Raw genomic sequence first — 24,330 nt, 5'->3', positions numbered from 1 at the left:
AGATCTGGCCTCAGACACTTGACACTTACTAGCTGTGTGACCCTGGGCAAGTCACTTAACCCTCACTGCCCTGCAAAAAAAAGGAAAGAAAGAAAGAAAGAAAAAAAAAAGAAAATTAAAGAAAGAAAGGAAGGAAGGAAGAAAGAAAGAAAAGAAAGCAGTTCATAATATTTTTTGTCATGGACCCCTTTGGTAGTCTAGAAAAATCTTCTCAATATTTTTTTAAGTGCATAACTTAAGGGACAGCTAGGTGGCACAGTGGATAAAGCACTGGCCCTGGATTCAGGAGGACCTGAGTTCAGATCCGGCCTCAGACACTTGACACTTACTGTGTGACCCTGGGCAAGTCACTTAACCCTCATTGCCCCCCCCCACACACAAAAAATTAATTAATTAAAGTGTATAACATAAAATAAAGAGGTTTACAAAGCAAGTAAATTATATTGAAATTGAGTTATCAAAATCTATCACATTAAAAAAACAAACCCAAGGTCACAGATATCAGATGAGGACTCTTTCTTCTAAAATCTCCCCCCTATTCTCACATTCTTTGAGCCTTGATTTTTTATATGGAACCAAGAACTCTGGGAGGAGGTCCATGAATTCCTCTTTCATGAAGGCACAGGCCTATAATCATGAATGACACTTCTTTCTTTTGGACAGATAGACTCCCTCTTCCCCAGAATGGACTCCATAAAAAGTGGTCTTCCTTAAACTCACAGGTTAGCCCTTCAATCAAGCTTTTCACTTTACTTTCTCAATGGTTAACAGACTTTCTATGCAAATTGAAGGATTTTTATTTCACGCATTATTTCCATCCGCTTGAAAGAAAAATATTTCTGGATAGTCTCTTCCTCACAGTCTGCTTGGCCTTCTCATCTTCCCACATAAAAGCCGTACAGTCTGGATACTTCCAGATGTACCCCTTTCCCGTTTCTTACCCTTACCCCAACCCAAGGAAGCAATATTGTTAGCACTAACATATCACACCCATTCTCCAGGTCATCCTTCCCTCAGCAACACCCTAACCTGGAGGGACCGCTTAATGCAATGTCAGAAGCCAGACCAGTGCTTCTCTTTGATCACAGAGGTGACGTTGGAAGCATCCACAATTATAAACTGCATCTTGGGAATGGAGCTTCATTAAAGTTGGTTTTAAGCACTCTTTTTTTGTGGCCCATTCCACTTCTTATTCCACATCCCTGGGGAATCTCACCCCATCATTTTGCGAAAGTAAACCTTCTGTCCCATTTCTTAATCTCTCTCTGTTCTTTTCTTTTCCACTGAGAGCAGGTCCCCTGCTGCTATGCTTCACACACCACCAGTCTTTTATCAGCCCTCTCCAGATTTGAAGACATCTTTTACTGTTAATTCTAACATACTGCATAATTTGGTTTTCACATCTCATTGGCGAATCTATTTTCTTGTGGTTTCCTCTCTAAATTCATCTTTGATGCAACCTGGCTGATTTGCATTTTTCTTGCCTCGGCTGTATTTTTTATTCCTGACATTTCAGCTCTATTGCCATAAACGAAGAGAGTCTTAAGTTGTTCGGGGGGGAAAAAGGGTAGAGGGAAGAACATGTTTTGGAAAATCCAAGGTGAACTGTGAATTTAAACATATTTCTTCTACTTACTTTATAAGACACACAGGATGCCATTTTTAGTCTTCTGTTTTGGTGGCACGATTGCTGACAAAACTTTTTGCTTATAATCTTACAGTTGCTGGTTTTCCTACTAGCAAGTCTATGATTGTTGTTAATGGTAAGAGAGTTCAGATTTTAAAAAAAAATCTTTCTTACCTTGAAGTTGTTTATGCAAAGTAAACTTAATCTTAGGTTTGCTCCATCAATACTACAGATTTTTTAAATTGATTAGCACCAGCAAAATGAGCCTATGAATGAAGTATACATAATTCACATACAAGCATGCGTGCATGAGAATACAGAGTTCCATTTAATTTGGAAGCAGTAATCATAGAAGAAATCAACCACAGTTTATAGCAAAGAAGGTATAATCAGAGGTTGAGTTTTTGAAATAGATGCTAAAAAACCAATTGTAAGAATCAAAGCCTTCCCATTTCAAACCTGAACTTCCCTGATTTTTCTGTAAATATGAGCCAATCTCTTTAGTACCCATAAAAGTACTGTATATATGAAGAGGAAAAACCTACTGATGTACAAAGGCACATGTGAAGAATCTGTTTATTAAATTATTTCCTAAAACCGAGATATGTTTATTACTCTTTAACATTAACATTTTTGAATGCTTAAAGTATACTGTATGTGTTTCTGTGTGTATATGCTGTATGAGAAAAATCATCACGGAAAGTGCCATTATTAACAGTATTTTTCCCCTTTACAGATTTAAATTTCGATCTATTTTGTGTTGATTTATTCCTTTGTAGTTCTTCCATTTAGACAGATGTCTTTATGCAAAATAAATAAATAAATAAATGAAGTCATTCTGCGTTTACCCATACCTCTATGATTCCTATAGCTGCATGTTAGAGGTCTTTATGGGCCTTAGACTGATGAAGCATTCAATTGGAATACTTGCCTGATAAAGCAAGCAGGCAAACTTTAGAAGGGGGCAGGGAAGAGGGAGGCAATGGACTGGCTAAGAAGCAACCTTGCCACTGCTCCATTAGAAAATAGTATTTTTTTCTAAACACCAAAAAATATTTATTGAGATGATGTCAAGCGAGAGACTTAAACTTAATTTCAACACAGCCATTTCATGTTCAATGAAAAAGCTGGGCTTAGCTATATAATCTTAGAGACTACTTTGAATGGATAGAAACAGCACCTTGAACCTATAGGACCATGTTGGTAAACAAATATTTATGGAATGTCCGTCATGTGCTGTGGTGGGAGGGGGTCAATCTGCAGCAGCACCATTCTTCATAGAGTCCATACTCAAGAAGATCAGTTGCAGTCTCTCCCCCTCAATTTGCTTCAGAAACAAAGGTAGCTTGTTCCAATTAAATGAAATTAAAATATAATGCATTAGGGGCAGCTGGGTGGCGCAGTGGATAAAGCACCGGCCCTGGAGTCAGGAGTACCTGAGTTCAGATCCGGCCTCAGACACTTAACACTTACTAGCTGTGTGACCCTGGGCAAGTCACTTAACCCCAATTGCCTCACTAAAAAAAAAAAATAAATAAAAAATAATGCATTAGTCTATGACTAAATAGAACCCTAGATTTAGAGTTGTAAAGAAGAATGAGTTTAATGCCTACACTTTACAGCAAAATTGGGCCAGCTGACTCCCCCACAACCCTCCCTTTAGTAAGTACTATGCTATACTATGCTAAGAGAATGATCCTTACCTTCAAGGAGCTTATAATATTTTCATGGAGGGAAGACACTCATACACAAGACAGTGAAATAGTAAGAGAAATCAGTGTGTGATTAAGTCGTCAAGTAAATGGTACAGATAGTAAATGCTTCAGGAGTTCAGAGGAGAGAATGGTCCCTGCACAGCCCAGTGGTCTTAGAGGGCTCAGGATCTGCACTGCACCCAGGAGGATATGAACAGACCAGGGAGTAGGGGGTGATCCATCATGCTTATAGATAGAAATGTCTACAGTATACAAAGAACAGGAAGTCTGAGAATGAAGTAAGTCACCTTGCTTGGGAGTAGGGAAGAAGACAGAGATAGGCAGAGGAAGACAGGACAAGACCAGCCTGAAGGCATATGAAATTCAGGCCTTAGACCATACTCTTTACACAGCATCAAGGCACTGAAGGCTTAGGGTCCAAAATCAATTACCAATCAAACCATCAGTCAACAAATATTTACACCAGGTACTATGCCAGATACTGGGGATAGAAGTATAAAGAATGGAGCCATTATTGTTCTCAATGAGCTAATATTCCAATGGGGTACACAGGGGCACATAAAAATATACACAGCATACATATAAAGTAAATAAATAAAATATATACAACATAGTTAAATGCAGGGTAGTTTGGGAGGGGGAAGGGAGGGCACTGGCTATTGGGGAGATGATGAAAGGCTTCGCACAGAGAAGTGGCCCTATTGAAGGCAGCTTCAACATCACTTTATTCTTAGGAAGATTCATCTGTTGCCAGTAAGTGTAAGAGGTGGATGGATACAGGGAGACCAGTCATCTTTTGCAGTAGATCAGACATGAAGTGATGGGAAGCTACAAGAATGATCTGAAGGAAACATTAACAGGACTGTATTTCTCTACTTTTCTGTCCCCTAAAATGGAACGTGGTTTTTTTTTTTTTTTAAATCTAACTATTTGGGACGCTAGTAAGGTTCATGTAAAATTCTTAGAAAGAAAATACAATAACAAGTGACTCATCTTCTCTTTTGGCTGACAGACTAAGTGTTCACACTGGCAAGGATGAAGGTAGACCATTAGCCAGTTTCATCCTCAAAATTTTTAATGCTTGTACTTGTATGTCATGGGAGGAATACAATTTCTAAGAACTTCATGACTACAGCTAAGCAAATATACACAAGTATGTGTATACACACACACACACACACACACACACACACACACACACACACACACACACACTCTTTCATCTTTTCCAGAAATAAGTTTACTGGAAGAGAGTCCAGAGTATGTCATTTTTTGGGTGGGAGACTTCCAAAGAACATTCATTCAAGGAAATTACACAGATGACTCATTGGGCAGAACTCAGGCCTTATGTCAGTAGTAAACCAATCCCAATGAATAATGGAAAAGGACAAGGTATGTGTTAGGGAATGAAGGGAATGAAGAGGGACGGTATGCAAAACTAGAAATAAGACAGTTTAAGTTCTTGTAAGATACGGCACACTGAGCAAATGTTCTCAAAGAACCACAGCCAGTCCTCAGACTACATTCTCAAGATGATTTCAATTGTACATGGTGCTAAAGTCAGATAATTATAATGTGTTGGAAAACAATTGCAACTTTGTCTCAATTATACTATCTGTTATATGGGAGAACATCCCTGGTGCTCTCACATTCGTTCTCAAAAGGACATTCAACGTGGAATACTATAACTTCATGACTGATGCAATAACTATAATGCTTAGCATAATTTTCTAGTAATCAAAAAATACTTGTTGAATAAAGAAAGTGGAGTCATAGTTAAAAGACCTGGGATTTAGTCTTTGCTCTGCTACATATTAACTGAACAATCCTGGGCAAATCCCTGTTGAGCCTGTTTCTTCATCTTTAAAATGACAGGGATAGGGGCAGCTAGGTGGCACAATGGATAAAGCACTGGCCCTGGATTCAGGAGGACCTGAGTTCAAATCCTCAGACATTTCACACTTACTAGCTGTGTGACCCTGGGCAAGTCACTTAACCCCCATTGCCCCACAAAAAAAAAACAAAACCAACCAACCAACCAAACAAACAAACAAACAAATGACAGGGATAGACTAAATGATCTCTAAGGTCTCTTCCAGCTCTAAAAATATACCAACTAAGTCTATTACCTTAATAAAGAAATGAATATTTCTGTCGTGTAGGAATGATTGTGTATGTAATATATGTGATATGTGATTGATTTATACATAAATGTTTTTATTGGTAGCTATTCACTAGCAATTTAGGAAGTCAAGCTCAAGTGTTAGATTTCCATATAGAGTTGTCCCTTCCACATTGTGACACCCCATCATGCTTATGTTATATCATGATCTGACATAAGAAATTAAATGGGAATTTGGGGGGAGTTTTGTGGAAGCCAAAGATGACACACAAAAGCCAGCAGAAAACACATAGTCTAGAAACTCAGAAATGTATAAAATATATGTATAGCATTGTATAATGTCAACATATTTATCTTTTGATGCCATAATAATCCAGAATTCTCCTCTGGTATAAAGGGAGGGCCAAAAAAATTTACATGAATTTTCCAGATTGCAGGGGCGCCACATCCCTAACCCCTGTTATATAGAAGGGATAACTATGTATATGTAGATATCTGTTCAGTTGTTTCAGTCATGTCTGACTCTTCATGATGCCATTTGAGGTATTCTTGGCAAGGATACTGGAGTGGTTTGCCATTTCCTTCTCTAGCTCATGTTACAGATGAAGAAACTGAGGCAAATGGGGTTAAATGGCTTGCTCGGGGTCACACAGCTACCAAGTGTCTGAGGTCAGAGTTGAACTCAGATATTCCTGACTCCAGGCCCAGTAGCTCTATCCATTGTGCCACCTTGTTGCTATAAATATTTTACATTCTTGTAAAATAAAATTGAACAGGGAGCAGCTAGGTGACGCAGTGGATAAAGCACTAGCCCTGGATTCAGGAGGACCTGAGTTTAAATCTGGCCTGAGACACTTGACACTTACTAGCTATGTGACTCTGGGCAAGTCACTTAACCCTCATTGCCCTGCAAAATAAATAAATAAATGGATGAATGAATGAATGAATAAATGGATAGATAAATAGATAAATGAATGAATGAACAAATGAATGAATGAAATAAAATAAAATTGAGCAACCCTAGTAGAGGGCTAACCAAACAACTGTTTCATGCTTTTTCAGAGAAATATGCAAGAGTGTGTACCTTTGAGGGTTCCATAGTGCAAAGTCCTTAAGACATTTTCTCCATGTCCAGCAAAGTCATTTCAGCTTCACTGAGTGACAGGGACCAAAAGAGCCCCCAAATGTTCGGGATGGACTTGATTGGATGTGGTCCATAGCTGAACTAGAGTAAATTAACATAATACAATGGAAGTGATAGCACTCATGGGCTAACGCTCTCATTTTAGAGATGAAGAAACTAAAACCTAGAAAGATAAAAATGACCTGCCCAAAGACACAGATATAGCTCTGTAACCTCAGGCAAGTCACGAGGGTGCAGTGGTAAGTACTTTGTTAAATCTCCTCTGAGCCTCAAGTTCCTTGTCTGCTAAATGTAAGGGTTGGCCTACGTGATTTATAAGTTCTTCCTGGCATAAATCCTATGGTCTTGTAAAGTATAAATTAACCTAGGAGGTCTATGTTCTTGCTGAAGAACTGGGGGGGAAAACAAGGACAAATAAACCATTGACACTTGTTTTATGAGCTCCACCTTGTGGCCATGGACTGAACTTCAACTTTCCTGGACACCTTATTTCCCGTAAATTATTAGCATTAATCCTAGGCAATGTGGCTTACAGAACGGGGAGATTCTAGAATGTATATATGACAAACAAGTCTAAAAAAGAATGGATGATAATTTCATTTATATCAAGGAATAGTTAGCCCATAAAATATTTAAAATAACTACAAGAAGCAGAAAAAATTATCAACATAATTTAGCATTTTTAATTGGTTAAAACTCTCCTACAAATTAGTTCCTGATTACTGCTGAAGTGAATGGGGAAAAGAAGGGAATAAGCACTTTTGTAGATCCTGTTATGTGCCAAGCACTGTGGTAAGCACATTTTTAAACAAATATTATCTCATTTGGTCTGCACAACAACTCTAAGAAGTAGGTGCTATTATTATTATTCCTAATTTACAGTTAAGGAAACTGAGGCAAACAGAAGTTAAGTGACCTGCTCAAGTGTTTGAGAATATTTTTGAAGTCAGGTCTTCCTGACTCCAGGCCCAGTGTTCTATTTACTGTGCCACCTAGCTCCCTCAATATGAGGCATATGAGTGTTTCAATAATATAAATGACTAATAAATACCTAGAAATGTATCTTACTTTGGAAGCAAAATGTGATCATTTCTTTAATTACACTTCCCCATAACAAAAGCAAATAAGTCCACTGGCACAGCAACTTAACTCTGAATTTTAGTTATCTCCACTAGGATTTTCCCAAAGGCCTCTTAAGTGTATTTGCATGAAAAATTAATATCATACACATACAATTTACATAAGCTTACACAAAATGGATAGTGCGTTCCCTAGTCTTCTCCCAAAAAAGAATACTGTGGTTACCCTTCATATTATCATTCTGTGGTCCATCTATGTTTCTTTCTACTTCACAAATCAACTACCAACTACCAAATAACGCACGCGCGCGCGCGCGCGCGCGCACACACACACACACACACACACACTCTCTCTGTCTCTCTCTCTCTCTCTCTCTCTCTCTCTCTCTCTCTCTCTCTCTCTCTCTCCCTCCCCACCCCCACCCCCACCCCCTTTCAACCAAGAGGAGTGAGAAAGGCCATAAGCATCTTCAATGCCTGGTTTGAAGAAATTTGCTATAAATACTTTCCCTTTTCTCTCTACCCTCTTCAAATACACATACAGAACACATGCAACTTTTAAAAAACACACCGTTCTGAGAAGATCATGGGACAATCTTTTTTTTTTTTTTTGCAGGGCAATGAGGGTTAAGTGACTTGCCCACGGTCACACAGCTAGTAAGTGTCAAGTATCAGAGGCTGGATTTGAACTCAGGTTCTCCTGAATCCAGGGCCAGTGCTTTATCCACTTTGCCACCTAGCTGCCCCAGATCATGGGACAATCTTGATGACATAAAGGTGAAAATCTTTTTTACCGACCAGATCAATGAAGGCAGAATTAGAAGAGAAACAATTAACAGAGGAAAAAAATTTTATAGCAAATTGCCTTGATAATAGTCTGATATTCAAGATATATAGACATGATAGAAATATATAAGAACAAGCACCATTCCCCAATAGCAAATGGTCAAAGGATATTAACAAAATTCTCAAAAGAAATGTAAATTCAGTAATCATATAAAAATATTCCATATTACTAATAACAAATGAAATGCACATTAAAACAACCCTAATGTACTAACTTATACCTATCAGATTGGTGAAGACGATGACAAAAAAAGAAAGTAACAGCTAGAGAGATTGTATATAATTTGATCTTCTCAACAACCTTACAAGGTAGATAAGGTAAATATTCTTTATCTACATTTTTACAAAATAAGGAAACTAAAGCTCAAAGATTAAGTGAACCCTAAGAGGATGACTGATTGCCTTCTTATGATGTAGAATTCTGGTCATTCTATCAATTCTTCCAAGCAGGTCCACCCAACGTGAGGGTTCTCCCTTGGAGGACCAAGGCTCTAGCTCCTAGTTCTGTATCCCTTTGGACTGGCCCACCTCCTTTTCTGGTGATCTATTTCTGATATCATCTTTTGCACTGTATCTCTCCCCTAAGTCTTCGCTGTTAATACACTGGAGCTGACCTACACCCCCACGTGTGTCTGTATCAACCTTTGGGTGAGTCCTAATTTTCAATCGCCCACAACTAAAGTGCACGGATCCAGCATTCACGAGTCATCATTTCTTTTTTAGTGTTCTTCCTAACAACCTCCTTAAAATAAGTCAGAGTGGTAGCTGTCAATTACTTCATTTGATAACTTCCCTAGTTGTCCTTAACATTCTTTTCCGGGGCAGCTAAGTGGCACAGTGGATAGAGCACTGGCCCTGGAGTCAGGAGGACCTGAGTTCAAATCCGGCCTCAGACACTTGACACTTACTAGCTGTGTGACCCTGGGCAAGTCACTTAACCCCAATTGCCTCACTAAAAAACAAAAACCAAAACCATTCTTTTCCAAGTCTCCTTGAACGCTTTCTACTTTTCTTTTTCTACTAGTTCACTACTGTTTCAAGCCACGAGCGCCTTAGGTCAGACTAGTGGAAATGTTCAGTTTGGGAAGCAGCATTCTGTTCCCTAAGTATTCCCTGCAGACTCTCTGAGGCAGTTCCATGAGGCTGTCCCATGCCACAGCAAGCTGCTTTTCACAAAAATACATTCCCGGGAGCGACATAAATAAATGGAAAGGGACAACCAACAAGTTAATAATAACAACTTTAGTCACTAAACTAGGGCAAGGAAGCTCACCAAGAGCAAGCCCTCAACTCCAGAGAAGCCTCTTGCTAGCCTGGATTTTGTTCAAAAACAATTAATATTTATTTAACACTTAAAAGAAATAGTCAAGGAGGTAGAAATGAATGTTCCAGTGGCATCTTAGAGAGAAAACTCCTAGAAAGATACAGAAAAGAACAAGGAAGAATGCTGAGGTAGTTAAAAATTGAATACATGCACATTTAGTATTGCTAATTTTATCTTTGCAACCTAATCCCCAATTTGTTGCAACACAACAAAATAGTTAAAATTTCTTCCAAGAGCAAATTCCAAAAACATTCAGCTGGGGGACAGCTAGGTGGCGCAGTGGATAAAGCACCTACCCTGGATTCAGGAGGACCTGAGTTCAAATTTGACCTCAGATACTTGACACCTACTAGCTGTGTGACCCTGGGCAAGTCACTTCACCCTGTTTGCTTCAGTTTCCTCATCCATAAAATGAGTTGGAGAAGGGAATGGCAAACCACTCCAGTATCTTTGCCAAGAAAACCCCAAATGGGGTCACGAAGAGTCAGAGACGACTGAAACAGCTGAACAACAAGCAAGAAGAGGCCAGTATGACTGGACTGAAGAATACATGGGGAGGAAGGGGATCTTAAAAGGTGTAGGAAGACCACAAAAGTGGGGGCTGGGGGAGCAGGGAGCAGGTTATGATGGATTTTAAAGGCCAGAATATTTTATATTTGATTTTATATTTTATATTTTATATTTATATTTTATATTTGATTTTATATTTTATATTTTATATTTATATTTTATATTTATATTTTATATTTTATATTTGAGTTGGGGGTGACATGTTCAGGCCTTCACTTTAGTAAGGGATCACTTTAACAGTTAACTGGAGGACTGACTGGAGTGGGGAAAGACTTGAGGCAGGAAGACCCACCAGAAGGACTACCACAGTCCACGCATGAGGTGTCAGGTACCTACAACCAGGAGAGGGCCCGCTTGGGGGTGGGGGTCAACATTTTGGAAAGGTGAGGAGATGGAGGAACAATACCTTCATTTTGTAAGGTGCTGTTCAGTTTTCAATGCACTGAGATACTTCCATGACTCTCAAAGGTCCATAAATACATATCCTAGGCCCACAAGTACCTAAGTACTGCAATAAACAACCAGGATTAAAATCTGGTTTTTGTTTCATAATATAGCAGACAAATGACGGCTGATGTCATTGAAGGCAAGTTTGCCACTTTTGCTGGTGAGACCTAACACTGCCTTGGTCACCCCTGTGTTTCATTATATTTCTGAGCATGCTTGAGTAAGACAATGATCCCATGAACTACCTTCCCCTAAGATTATGACAAGAATGTGGCTGCACACACACACACACACAAAAAGTGGCTGCACACTGGGTGGTCAATCAGTCACTAAACGTTTATTTAGTACTTACTATATGCCTGGCACTGTGATGAGGATACAAATACAAAACAGAAAGACAGTCCCTGCCTTCAAGGAGCTTATAATATAATAGGGAGAAGACACACAAAAGAAAGGGGGTAGGGATGAGGGGACAAAAACTCTCCCTTGATGTGTTGGATTCTAATATACTCTCCAACACTGGGGAGTTGTGGGGCTGAACCTGACCAGGAAAGCTGGATCCATCTTGGCTGACCTGGCTCCTGGCCAAGGAGGAAAGGACCAATCCAAGCTTTCTCCTCAACAGTCACAAAATTAGAACAAACCACACCTCCTCAGCACCCCCTGCCCCAGGGTGCCTCCCTCCCTCTGACTGAAGAAGGTAGACAGCTCTCCCCTTAGCCTCCATTGAAGGAGGGTGCCCAAAGCAGCAATCTCATCATTTCCCACCTGCCTGTTCTTCTGGCCTTCATCATAGTCCTCAGAAACTCATCACCCTATGAGATCACTTAAACTCTGAAACTCGCCCTTCACCAGTATTCCCTGCCATTGGGGCGTTTTCCTCTCTCTTATTGGAGGGGCTGGAGGATGGACATAAGAGAACTCCTCCTAGATCTTCCATTTAAGTGGGGTACCAGAGCATACCTCTCGTCATTTCTCACCCCTGCCCTTTAAAGATATTACATTTTACCCAGCTGAGCAGGACCCAAGAGTTAAGTGATGCAGTACAGCTGTGAGCATCTGCTTGGGTTGTATCCGGCAGCTCCTGAATCATTTCCCAACCGAAACACTATTTTCCAAACAGCAACAAAAGAGACTTGACTGAGGCTAAGTCTTAATAAACCAATATAATCAGCTCAATCATTCTTCTTATTTTACTTAATGAGCAGCATAAGAGAAAAGAAAATCAAAATGAAGTCAATGACATATCATGATAGGGAGCCCCCTCAACTCCATCTGTTATTAAAAGAAGGTTAGTTTTCGTGACTATATATGTTTGTAAGAGGGATTTTTGTTTATCTTTCTTTCTCAGTTAGGAAGGGGAAAGGTTTTGCCGGGAGGGAAAGATAGCAGATTTTTGCTGATTGAAAAAAATTTAATTAAAAAATAAATTTTTAAGTAGGTTAGCCCAACACAGCTGTCCTCTTCCCCTTAAGCCTCATTACACAATTACCTATTTTGAGCACAAATGGCAAATCTGAATCATGCCACTTCCTCCTACTTTCCATAGATGGATGGCTGTGTCCTAAGGACACCAGGAAGGAACTTTTAAGTTTACTCAGTGCCCAGGTTTTCCCATTTTTAGGGTCTAAGGATGCTTCAATAATAATAACAGTAATAATAATGATTATAAGAATAACTGCTAACATTTATATAGCACTTATTATGTTCCAGATACTATGCTGAGCACTTTACAATTGTTATCTGATTTGGTCCTCACAACGACCCTGAAAGCTTGGTGCTACTATTATCCCTATTTTCCAGATAAGGAAAATGGAGGCAAACAGGGGTTCAGTGATTTGTTCAGGGTCACACAGCTAGTCAAGAGTCTGAGGCTGGGTTTGAACTCAGATTTTCTTGACTCCAGGCCCAGTACTCTATCCACTGTGCCACCTAGATCCTTTGAGGACCCGAGCCCCTTTTCTGAGCCTCTCAGGAATATCTCCTAGACAAAAAGTTCAAAATCAAACCAATAAAATAGAGAAACCTTTGGTTAATTTGATTTTTAAAAAGAAAGAATTTGACAAAAACTGCTGGGAAAACTGGAAAACTGTATGGCAGAAACTAGGTATAGACCAACATTCACACCATATACTAAAGTAAGGTCAAAATGGGTACATGATTTACACATAAAGGGTAATAACATAAGCAAATTAAGAGAGCAGATCTATGTCAGATTTATGGGCAGAGGAAGAATTTAGGACCAAAGAAGATATAGAAAGCAAAACAAAATGTAACTAAGATTATAAGGGAAGCAGAAAACTGAGAAAGAATTTTTGAAACAAGTATCTCTGCTAAAGGCCTCATTTCTCAATTATATAGAAAATGGAGTCAAATTTATAAAAACACAAGTCATTCCCTAACTGACAAATGCTCAAAGGATATGAACAGTTTTCAGACAAAGAAATCAAAGCTATCTATACTCAGATGAAAAAATTCTCTAGATCACTATTGATCAGAGAAATGCATATTAAAACAACTCTGAAGTATCACCTTACACCTATCAGAGTAGCAAATATAACCAAAAAAAAAAAAAAAAAAGGAAAATATGGATGATGGAGGGAATGTGGGAAAACTGGGATGCTAATCCACTGTTAGTGAAATTGTGAAAAGATCCAACCACTCTGGAGAGCACTTTGGAACTATGCCCAAAGGGCTATAGAACTGTGCATACCCTTTGATCCGGCAATACTACTGCTAGGTTTATATCCCAAAGACATCCCACAAAAAGAGAAAAAGAACTATTTGTACAAAAAATATTTATAGCAGCTTTTTGTTGTGTCTAAGAATTGGAAATCAAAGAATTATTCATCAATTTGGGAATGGCTGAACAAGCTGTGGTATATCATGGTGATGGAATATTATTGTGCTATAAGAAATGACAAGCAGAATGATTTCAGAAAGGCCTGGAAAGACTTCTATGAACTGACGTATAGTGAAGTAAGCAGAACCAAGAGAATGCTGTGCACAGTGACAGCAATATTGTTTGATGAAGAACTGTGAATGACAACTATTCTTAGCAATACAATGATCCAAGACAATCCCAAAGGACTAATGATGAAGCATACTATACACTTCCAGAGAAAGAACTGATATTGATTGAACACAGACTGAAGCATGCTACTTTTCACTTTCTTTAATTTTTTCTTTCATTCAAGTTTTCTTGTACAAAATGACTATTATGGTAATATTTTACATAATCACACATGTATAACCTATATATGATTGCTTACCACCCCAGGGAGGGGCAAGAGGAGGGATAAAATTTGGAACTCAAAACTATAAATAAAAATGTTTATTATTTTAAAATAAAAAGGAAAGAAGAAAACCAAATTGCTAGTATCAAAAATGATACCTTAACCAGGCAGAGCCAAAATAGAGATAGAAAATTACAGAACAATTTCCTTAATGAATATTGATGCAAACATTTTAAATAAAATATTTGCAAAGAAATTATAGCAATTTATCACCACGGTAATACGCTATGACCAGGTAGGATTTATATCAGGAATGCAAGGCTGGTTCAATATTAAGAAAACTATCAAGTACTGGCCCTGGATTCAGGAGAACCTGAGTTCAAATCTGGCCGCAGACACTTGACACTTATTAGCTGTGTGACCCTGGGTAAATCACTTAACCCTTACTGCCCCACAAAAACAAACACCAAAAAACAAACAACAATTATCAGTATAATTGACCATGTCAATAACAAAATTAAGAGAAATCATGTGATTATCTCATTAGATGCAGAGAAAACTTTTGACAAAATACAGCATCCATTCCTATTAAAAACACTAGAGAGAGGGGCAGCTAGATGGCACAGTGGATAGAGCACCGGCCCTGGAGTCAGGAGGACCTGAGTTCAAATCCGGCCTCAGACACTTAACACTTACTAGCTGTGTGACCCTGGGCAAGTCACTTAACCCCAATTGCCTCACTAAAAAAACCAAAAAAAAAAAAAAAAAACACTAGAGAGCATAGGAATAAATGGAGTTTTCCTTAAAATGATAAGTAGTATCTAAATCCATCTGCAAGTATTATATATAATGTGGATAAATCAGAAGCTTTCCCAATAAGATCAGGGGTGAAACAAAGATGCCCATTATCACCACTATTGTTCAATACTGTACTAGAAATGTTAACTTTAGCAATAAGAAAAGAAAAAGAAATTGAAGGAATTAGAATAGGCAACAAAGAAACACTATCACTCTTTGCTGATGATATACTTAGAGAACCCTAGAGAATCAACTTTAAAACTACTTGAAATAATTAGCAACTTTAGCAAAACTGCTGAATATAAAATAAACCCACATAAATCATCAGTATTTCTATATATTTCCAACAAAGTCTAGCAGCAACAGAAAAAGAAGTTCCACTTAAAATAACTGTAGACACTCTGAGGTACCACCTCACAGCTATCAGATTGGTTAATATGACAAAAAGGGAAAATAATAAATGTTGGAGAAGTTGTGGAAAAATTGGAACACTAATGCATTGCTGGTGGAGCTGTGAACTGAACCAACCATTCTAGAGAGCAATTTGGGACTATGCCCAAAGGGCTATGGGACTGTTCATACCCTTTGACCCAGTGGTACCACTGCTAGGTCTGTATCCCAAAGAGATCATAGAAGAGGAAGAAGGAACCACATGTATAAAAATATTTATAGCAGCTCTCTTTGTGGTAGCAAAGAATTAGAAATCGAGGGACTGCCCATTAATTGGGGAATGGCTGAACAAGTTGTGGTATATGAATGTAATAGAATACTATTGTGCTGTAAGAAATGATGAGCAGGCAGATTTCAGAGAAACCTGGAAGGACTTTCACGAACTGATGATGAGTGAGATGAGCAGAACCAGGAGAAATTGTACACAGTATCAACAACATTGTGTGTTGATCAACTGTGAAAGACTTGATTCTTCTCAGCAATACAATGGTGACTCATGATGGAAAATGCTCTCCAAATCCAAGGGGAAAAAAAGAACTCTTCAGTCTGGATGCAAATCGAAACACAGTATTTCTATTGTTTTTTTTGTTGTTTTTCTTTTTTGAGGTTTTTTCTCTTTGCTCTGATTCTTCTCTCATAACATGACTAATGCAGAAATATATTTAATATGATTGTATATATATATATAACCTATATCAGATTACTTTCTGTCTTGGGGAGGGGGGAGGGAGGGAGAAAAATTTGAAACTAGAAATCTTATAAAAACAAATGTTGAAAACTATCTCTAAATGTAACTTGAAAAAATAAAACATTTATATTAAAAAAAGTTAAAAAAAGAAAACAAAAACAAAAACAAAACTATGAGCAGGAGGATTTCAGGGAAACCTGGAAGGACTTATAGGAACTGATGCTGACTGAGAGGAGCAGAATCAGCAGAACATTGTACACAGTAACAGCAACATTTATGAACAACTATGATAGACTTGGCTCTTCTCAGCAGTGCAATGATCCAAAACAATTTCAAAGAACTCACGATAGAAAACGTTCTCAACATCCAGAAAAAGAACAGTGGATTATGAATGCAGATTGAACCATACTGTTTCTACTTTGGGGCTGTTTTTTTCCCTTCTTTTTTGAGGTTTTTCCCTCGTGCTCTGATTCTTCTTTCACAATTTGACTAATGCAGAAATATGTTTAAAGTGATTGTTCATATATAACCTAGACCAGAGTGCTTTCTGTCTTGAGGAGGAGGGAGGGAAGGGAGGGTGGAAGAAAAATTTGAACTAAAAATCTGATGAAAACATGTTGAAAACTATCTTTACATGTAACCAGAAAATAATAAAATACTTTAATTAAAAATAATAATAAATAAAATAACTGTAGACATATAAAATATTTGGGAGTCTACCCACCAAGACAAACCCAGGAATTATATGAACACAATTACAAAACACTTTTCACACAAAGTCAGATCTAAACAATTGGAAAAATAACAATTGCTCATAGGTAGGCTGAGCTAATATAATAAAAATGACAATTCTACCTACATTAATTTACTTATTCAATGCTATACCAATCAAACTACCAAAAACTTATTTTGTAGATCTAGAAAAAAATAACAAAATTCATCTGGAAGAACAAAAGGTCAAAAATATCAAGGAAATTAATGAAAAAAATACAAAGGAATGTGGCCTAGCCATACAAGATCTAAAACTATATTATAAAGCAGCAATAATCAAAACGTTTTGGTAGTGGCTAAGAAATAAAATGGTAGATCAATGGAAGAGATTAGGTACACAACACACAGTAAGTAGTAAATGACTATAGTAATCTACTGTTTGATAAGCCCAAAGATTCCATCTTCTGGGATAAAACCTCACTATTTGACAAAAACTGCTGGGAAAACTGGAAGACAGTATGGTAGAAACTAGGCAAAAACCAATATCTCACACCGTATACCAAGATAAGGTCAAAATGGGCACATGATTTAAACATAAAGGGTGATGACATAAGCAAATTAGGAAAGCAAGGAATAGTTTACCTGCCAGATCTCTGAAGAAGGGAAGTTTGTAACCAAAGAAGAGATAGAGAACATTATGAAGTGCAAAATGCATCATTTTGATTGCATTAAATTAAGAAGTTTTTGCACAAACAAAAAGTTCCAAATCTTTTCAGTGTGTTACCAGAGGCAGGAAAGCACAATGAGGAGTGCCTAGTGTGGCGTTTCATGAGCCCAGGTTTAAATCCTGGCTCCTCTACTTAACAGCTGTATGAAAGTATGTAAGTCACTAAAATTCTATGAACCTTTAATACTTCAGGGATAAAATAGGGGAAGCTCGGAAGTCAGACGATGATTTCTGAGGTCCCTTGATGACAGATCTGATAAAGTTGACAAAAATCTAGGATCTTATCAACCCCATTTTGGGGTATGAGCAATGACCTTTTCTATCAATTTCCTTACAAGGAGTGTGGCTATCACCTTACTGACATGGCCACAACACTGTATAGAGGCTGCCATCCCACAGGGGTAGGACCTTAATAGGCAACCTGAATGCCAGCTGGCTTGTCTCCCAGCCAAACAACCATCCACTTTTAGATCCTGAAGTCAGTGTCCATAGAGGGCACCTCGTTGTGGTCCAAAATAGCTGTAGCGAAGCACTTAAGCCTTGACTTTTGCATCCCTACAATGGACAAGACCAAAGCTTACAAGGTAAATACAGCCCAAAATAGATGGAAATTGGAGATGCTTGGAAGGGCATCAATGCTTTTGGCTCCCAGAGGTTCCAGGTTTTAAAATACTCACACACCAAACAATTTGGCCAAGTGAGCTTAGATAACTTTATATCCGCTATGCTGAGAATATTAGGGAATTGTCACGGTGCAGCAGAATGGTCTCAAACTTTTTTGATTGTGCAACCCTATCAGTAAAGAAAAAAATGTTGAACACATGCCCCAGATGTATGTATATGTGCCTATTTATAAGTTGCCTATAGGGGAGAGAGCTTGCCCAGAAGTCAGAGGGCCGGGTTTTAGCCCTGCCTCTGACACATAGTGGCTTGACCCTGGACAGCCATCTAAGGCTCTGACTTGCAGAGAAGGTACCAGCCTGCATTGCTATAGTGAATTTCCACATCCAGACACTCCCAATACAAATGAAATCACAGGTCTACTCCCTATCCCTGTAAATTATATACACATACAACTGCACTAATAATCATATATGTTATGAAATATACAAAAAACTTTAAAAGAATGACACAAAGATGAAATAATATTTGATTCTAAAGTCAATAAGGAGCTAGAAGAAGGAGAGGAGTGACAGGGTCAGACACATGCTTTTGGAAAATCACTTTGGCAGCTATGTGAAGGATGAATTGGAAAGGGAAAAAAACTTGAAATGACAGACCATTAAAGAGGCTATTTTAATAGTGAAAGAGGGAAGTGATGAAGGCTTATGGTTATCAATGTAAGTTGAAAGGAGGCAGATTCAAATGATGCTGAGGAGGCAAAATGAACAAGACTTGGCAACTAACTGACCAGATACCTCGGACCAGTGTGTCATCACTGTGGATAACCCAGAAGGATGGCAGTGCCCTAGACAGTAATGAGAAAATGCAGAAGAGGGATGCATTTGGGGAGAGAAGGGAGTAGGGAAGGGGGCAAAGACAATATGACTCCATCTCCTAGCTTCCCTCATTTCAAGTAAAACCCTGCCTTTTCAAGAATCCCTTCCAAGTCCCCCCAAATGCTAGTGTCTCCCCTCTGTGATTATCTCTAGTTGATCCAGGATATATCTTATTTGTCAACAGCTGTTTGCAAGTGGTCTTTCTCCATCCATCTCCATTAGACTGTGAGCTCCGTAAGGGCAGGGTCTGTCTCTTTGCCCTTCTTTGTAACCCCAGTGCTTAGCAGAGAACCTGTCACCTCGCAGGTGCCAAAGAAACCCTCGCTGACCTGAATCACTAACTGCCTATATAACTGCCAGTTTGGCACTATGATAATCTCTGGTTCTCTCTGTTTAAGTTTTATCTCTCTAAGCAGACTATAAGGAATTCAAACGGGCAGGGGATGTATCTTGGTATCCCTATATAGCACAATGTTTCTCTGGTAAAATTCCATTCTGATGCTTCATTTGTATCCCTAGCACTCGGCACAGTGCCTGGCATGCAGCAGGCACTTAATAAATGTTTACTGAATTGAAATGAATCATGAAAATGGCCTTGGGGTTCTTGAGGACTCTGCCAGCAGAAGGCAGACTCTGCCTGGTCAGGTTGCGCTAGAAAGGCTGGGAAGTACAGACCAGTGAGGTGTACTCTGTGCCAATCATTCCAGGACCAGCCTCGGGGAGTTCAAAGAGATCGGCTCCTTGATAATGGATTCTTCAGCCATAGTAACTGATGAAGACCTCCTGACTCAAATCTAGCAGGATTGCACAACTGCATTGGTGAGTGAGGCATCCACATCAACAAAACAGGTCCTTGAAGTGCTCCGGAAAGCAGAGGGCTAACTTTACAAAGTAAGTTTTTGTCTTCAAATTTGTAGTTTCTAGAAGAGTGCCTTCAGAATCTTTTTTTTTGGGGGGGGGGTGTTGCGGGGGGCTGGACTGGTAATTTCATTGGTATAATAATTGAACTCCCTGTGAAGATACTCTTTCTAATCAGCAGCTTCTCTGAAACTCCTAAGCTTTGTTGTCTGAGGAAATGAAAGGTTAGGTGACTTGTCCAGAGTCAAATCCCCTGAATATGTCCTTTGGGAGATTTGAACACAGGTCTTCCCAACTCCAAGACATGCTGTCTGGTCACTACTCCATGCGGTCTCTCTACTAGGACCTTAATAAATGTTTAATTGTTTAAATTTGTTTAAATTTGTTAAATTTGTTTAAATTTGTTTAAAAAAATTGTTTAAATTGTTTAATTGTGCACTCACCCAGTAAATATTTGTTGATTCGTTATAAATGAAGACTTCTTGTACTGAATTATATCAGGTGACTTATTAAATGCATGAAAGAACCAGCTGATTAAAGGAATACTATGAATTCCTTTGTACAATGAAGAAAATGAATATATTAGTTTATTTGTCCATTTAAGTTTTTACCCCTGGGTTATCTTATTTATAAGGAGGTAGATATACTGACTATTGGACTATTATGACCTACCCTCCTTCCTTGGCTTAAACACACCCTCTGTAAAGTAAAACTCAACAGCATCATAGGGTTTGGGGAGGCTACCAGAGAAATATAAACAGTAAACAATAACTTATATTTGTGTAACACTTCCTTCTTTGTGAAAGCACCTTCATAAACATTATCACTTGGCACCGAAACAACCAATCCATTCCTCCACAAAATATAAATTAGTAAATCTACTCCAGGAATATTCCTGGTCAAAGTCAATACCTCCTTTTTAGTATATGCAGTACCTTGGAATCAGAGAGACTTGGAAGCAAACAGTTGCCTAACTTTATTTTTTAATCTTTTTTTTTTCCAGTTAACAAGCATTTATTTTGTCTCTCTTCCCACCCCACCCCCACCAAAAAAAGGAAAATTATAACCCTTGTAAGAAATATGTATAGTTGGGGCAGCTTGGTGGTGCAGTTGATAAAGCACCGGCCCTGGATTCAGGAGGACCCAAGTTCAAATGCAACTTTAGACACTTGACACTTACTAGCTGTGTGACTCTGGGCAAGTCACTTAACCCTCATTGCCTCTCCCCCCCCCAAAAAAAAATTGAGGACAACTAGGCGGCACAGTGGACAGAGCACTGGCCCTGGAGTCAGGAGGACCTGAGTTCAAATCTGGCCTCAGACACTTGACACCACTAGGTGTGTGACCCTGGGCAAGTCACTTAACCCCAATTGCCTCACCAGAAAAAAAAAAGGGAAAGAAAAGAAAAAGAAAAAGAAATATGTATAGTCAAGCAAAACAAACCCCTGTACTGCCTCATCCTGCATATGTAGCCCATCACCTCTCATTTAATAAAAGAGCATCAAGTCATTGAAATCAGCCGAAATCTGGCCTGAAAGGAATTAGAGGAGCCTACAGAATGACTAGGGAAGATGACAGCTAGGTATTCAGAGTGAGGACATCTACTGTGCTTCTCTTAAACTGCTATGCTTTTGTGGACTGGAAACACCACTCTAATCCTTGGAATCAGTGAGAAGGGTTAGGGTGGCAGCTAGGTAGTGCAGTGGATAAAGCACTGGTCCTAGATTCAAGAGTACCTGAGTTCAAATGCAGACTCACTTACTAGCTGTGTGACCCTGGGTAAGTCACTTAACCCTCATTGCCCTGCAAAACAAAACAAAACAAAAACAAATGGGCAGCTTGCTTTTGTGAGCAACACTGGAAAACTCCATTGTTGGAAAAGCAAGACAACCCAGGTTTTGTCTTCCCAGGATACTGTAAGAGATCAAGCGCTACATACACATGGGGTACGTGATCTGACACTTGGCAGAATCAAAACTGTGGCCCAGAGAGGTGCCTTATCATGGGGTCCTGCTGTGGCTGTCTTGCAGCCCCTGCTCCCTGCAAACTGTAGAGGCTCAGGTTTGGGAGGCAAGAGAAAGAGCAGAGAATGGCCTGTCCCCAGTGACGAAGGAAAAGGGGAAATGTTGCCAGGAGTATGCTATGGCATCAGCAAAGCACAAACAGAACTTTAAGGTTCCTGTACCATTTCTTTTCTTCAAGTACTCAGAACATGAGAAAACGCAAAGGAGGAAATGAGCATCAGAGTGGCCTGAAGTCATGAACTTGTACTTGTTTTAGTGGGTGCCCTCAGGGTGACCTGCTAAGAGAGTAGCTCTGGTGAGGAAAGAAGGATATAGCCAGGACAGTTTGGAAAAAAAAAAAAAAAAAGGAAAGCTGTGTTAGGAAGAAGTAAAATTCATTCATTCATCAGATACTTGTTGTGGGAAATACATCACTTTATAAGCCCAATCTTTTAAGGGCAAGATATGCAAGCAAGTTATATTCCTCACCCAGGCACTCTGCCTACAATTCAGATAGCCATCATGAGGTGAACACTACCGCCTGGATGGGAGATCATGGGCAATCAAGGGTGGAATGCATCATTCCTTCATCATCTCCCCTGTCAGAATAGCTCACTTCCTTTAGAGCTCAGTTCTGATGTCACCTCCTGAATGAGAACTTTCTGAGCTTTCCATAGACACTAGAGCTTCCCTGTAAAACTGGTTTTGCATTTATTTTTAAAAATTATTTTATTACAGTTTATTTTTACATTGCCTAAATTTTTCTCAGCAAGCTTTTCCCTCCATCCTCCCAGAAAGCCATCCTAAAGTTTAAAAAAAGAACAAAAAAGAAAAAGAGGAGGAAAAAATGGGCAAAACTGATAAATATACAGAAAAAGCCTGAAATGACACATACTCCCATTAACCTCCCACCTCTACAAAGGTGTGGGTAGAGTTGTCTCCTCATAGCTCTCCTTTGGGGCCTAGAGATAGTTCTTTGTTCATTTTTTATTGTTTTGTGGTGGTTGTTCTTTCCATTTACTTTGTTGTGTTCACTGTGTATATATTGTTTTCTGGATTCTTCTAACTTCAATTTACATTAGTTTACATAAGTCTTTCCCCTACTCCGTATTCATCAAAACTGCCATTTCTTACAGCACAGCAATAGTCCCACTCATGTGCCACAATTTGTTTAGTCATTTCCCCAAATATGGACACATACTTTTTCCAGTTCTTTGCTACCACAAAAAGTACTGCTATAAATATTTTGGTGCTTATAGGGACTTCCTTCTTATTGATGACCTCCTTGGAGTATATGCCTACTAGTGAAAACTCTGGGTCAAAGGGCAGAGATATTTTGGCCACTTTATTTGCATAATTCCAAATGGTTTTCCAGAATGGGTATATTCATTCATAGCTTCATTCACTATGTACTAGTGTGCCTATCTTTCCATAACCCCTCCAACACTGAGCATTCTCCTCTTTTGTCATCTCTGCCAATTTGCCAAATATGAGTTGAAACCTCAGGATTGTACTGATTTTGTATTGTATTTCTTTTACTATTAATGAGTTGTAGCATTCTTTCATATGTTAATATGCTATTAATTAATTTGCAATTCTTTTGAGTTTGATTTGAGTTTTTGAATTCTTCTGGTCTGATCAGCCACAGTCAGGTACACTCTACCTTGATCCCAACATAGTGATGCCACTCTGGTCCTCTCGGAGAATAAAGGACAAGAAGCAAGCAAGCAATAGTTTGTAATTCTTTTGAGAACTATTTGTGCATATCTTTTGATCACTCATCTATTAAAGAATGGCTTCTTGTTTTAAGCATATATATGCATTATGTATATATGTATGTATGTATATATACACAGATGTTATATGATACAATGTATTCTATGTAATATATAATCGATTTTATACACTATATATACACATGGTGTATATGTACATGTGTATATATAAATATATATCTTCTACATTAGGTACTGTGCTAAGTTCTATAGATACAAATATATTTTAAAATGTATATATATGTTAATTTTCTACATCTTAGACACCATATAGACATATACATATCTGAGGCATAGACACAGACATATCTGAGAAACTTGATAAAAATATTTTTCCCATTCAACTGCTTCCCTTCTTATCCCTGATGAATTTCGTTTGTGTAGAAGCTTTTCAGTTTTATGTAATCAAAATTATTTATCTTATTTTTTGTAAATTATCATTTATTGCTTTTTCAGTTAGGAATACAACTCCTTCCCAAAACTATAAAAGGCATGTGATCTGCTTTTCTTCTCATTTAATGACAGGTTTATGGAATTATCTTAACTACCAAAGTCACACATACACACATTTTGAATTTATTGTGGAATGAGGCATAAGAGGCTGGTCTAAGCTTAATTTCTATCAGACTGCTTTCAAATTTTCCTAGTGGTTTTTGTCAAATAGGTAGGTTTTTCCTAGGTAATTTGTGTTTATCAAATATTGAGTTATTG

The 24,330-nt window shown here is 38.5% G+C and overlaps 2 protein-coding genes across 4 annotated transcripts in view; one reads left to right on the top strand and one right to left on the bottom strand.

Annotated features, from left to right (window-relative positions):
- Positions 1 to 24,330, bottom strand: part of C1H7orf50 (chromosome 1 C7orf50 homolog) — a 356,496-nt gene that overhangs the window by 198,480 nt on the left and 133,686 nt on the right. The window lies entirely within an intron of this gene.
- LOC122726439 overlaps positions 19,584 to 24,330 on the top strand; it is a 39,319-nt gene continuing 34,572 nt past the window's right edge. For both annotated transcript variants that reach the window (XM_043964166.1, XM_043964151.1), the window contains exon 1: positions 19,584 to 19,874. The gene's annotated coding sequence lies outside the window, so the exon portion shown is untranslated. The remainder of the gene's footprint in view (positions 19,875 to 24,330) is intronic.

Source organism: Dromiciops gliroides, chromosome 1, assembly GCF_019393635.1.
Source record: "Dromiciops gliroides isolate mDroGli1 chromosome 1, mDroGli1.pri, whole genome shotgun sequence".
Lineage (NCBI taxonomy): Eukaryota > Metazoa > Chordata > Mammalia > Microbiotheria > Microbiotheriidae > Dromiciops > Dromiciops gliroides.
This window is presented reverse-complemented; position numbering and strand designations above follow the sequence as displayed.